Below are 1,471 nucleotides of genomic sequence, written 5' to 3'. Positions count from 1 at the left end.
GATGGTTCCTTGGGTTCGCCCTTGGTTCGGACCTTTCCCTGCCCCGTTCCGCGAACATTTTGCTCGGCCGCTTCGCCCCGCCCGGGTGTTGCTTTGGCTCATTCCCAGCTCTTGGCAACCCTCTGGGGGTCGCGGATACATTCTTGGGCCGTATGGCACTGGTGCGTTCGGAGGGAAATCCCTCGTCCCCTCGAGCCTTCTGCTGCCTTAGTCCTGCCCTGTCAGAGACCTCCTCCTGGCTGGGCTCGCCGCCGACGGTGTAGCGTTCTCGTCACCTACTTCAGGGGCGTTTGTCGCGTCCGCTGGCTGTCGCCCGCGTGCCTTGACGGTGGTTTCGCAGGTTCCATGGGTACAGTGATGCTAGACGTTTGGGGGGCTCTGATAAGGCCCCCCAGCTAGGTGCATTGCCTAATCAAATGTTATCTGATGTTAAGAGAACAGCCAAAACCGCAAATATCCTTCTGGGTATTGCTTTAGTATGACATTTGTACTGCATTTTAAAGAAAAGTGCGTCGCAATTCACTTGCGCGATTAAGAGCAATCATTGAACAAAAATGACTCATTTTGTGCAATTTTCGTTACTATTTTATGTATCTCCAATATTAAGAAATATTTACTAGTTGAACATTTAACATACCATAAGAATGAAGCACACATTACAAACGTCAAAACACACTTAAATCTACTAGGAGGCTAACTTGGCCGCTAGATGGCGTACGTGAAAACTATTTAGTTTAACAACGTCCTAGACCAAGGTGGAAGTCGCATATGTATAAATATTGTCACTATGAGCCTTGTTGAATCTTTGCCAAAATATTGGTCCTTTGTAACAATGCAGAAATTTCTCATATACGACTTTGTGTCACATGAGACCACTATTTTTTTCTGGGAGATGTAGTTGAACCCAGATATAAAATAAATAGACTAAAACCAAAGTAATATGGATTTTTTTGTTCAAATTCTACATAGAAAAATATGCAATTGTAGCAGAAGTTTCTTAACCTACATATTACAATAGTCCTGTTAAACCTGACACAAACAGTGCTTCTTTCTCTCATGAGAAACACTTACGATCGGATTAATAATTCCTTGATATCTTGTCTGACACGAAAGGACTTGATGTAAAGGTAAGAATATTCACTCCGGTAACTGTGAGCCCCAATGTAAAAGTCCAACTGCTGTTTTCCCTTGCACTTGTATTCAGCCTCCATTACATCGTGAAGTTCATTCTTGGTAGTTAAGCTGAACCACGCTTTATTCTCGATGGCCGGATCGTATTCGCATCCAAGCAATTCAATGGCGTCGTCTGTCATTATACTAAACCTGCAGATTGTGCTTTGTGGATCGAAGTACTCGTACGCGTTCGTGGGCTAGAATTTCAAACATTAACACACATGGTAGCTAAGCATATTTGGTTTCTGTTTTTTTATTTTTTATCTCACTGGTATTTCCAAGTTGCAAAAAAGTATGG

This window comes from Phalangium opilio, unplaced genomic scaffold, assembly GCF_054372755.1.
Source record: "Phalangium opilio isolate 3A_F unplaced genomic scaffold, DU_Popi_V2 ptg000246l_1, whole genome shotgun sequence".
Classification (NCBI taxonomy): domain Eukaryota; kingdom Metazoa; phylum Arthropoda; class Arachnida; order Opiliones; family Phalangiidae; genus Phalangium; species Phalangium opilio.
The sequence above is the reverse complement of the archived record's forward strand: the minus strand, read 5'-3'. Positions refer to the sequence as shown.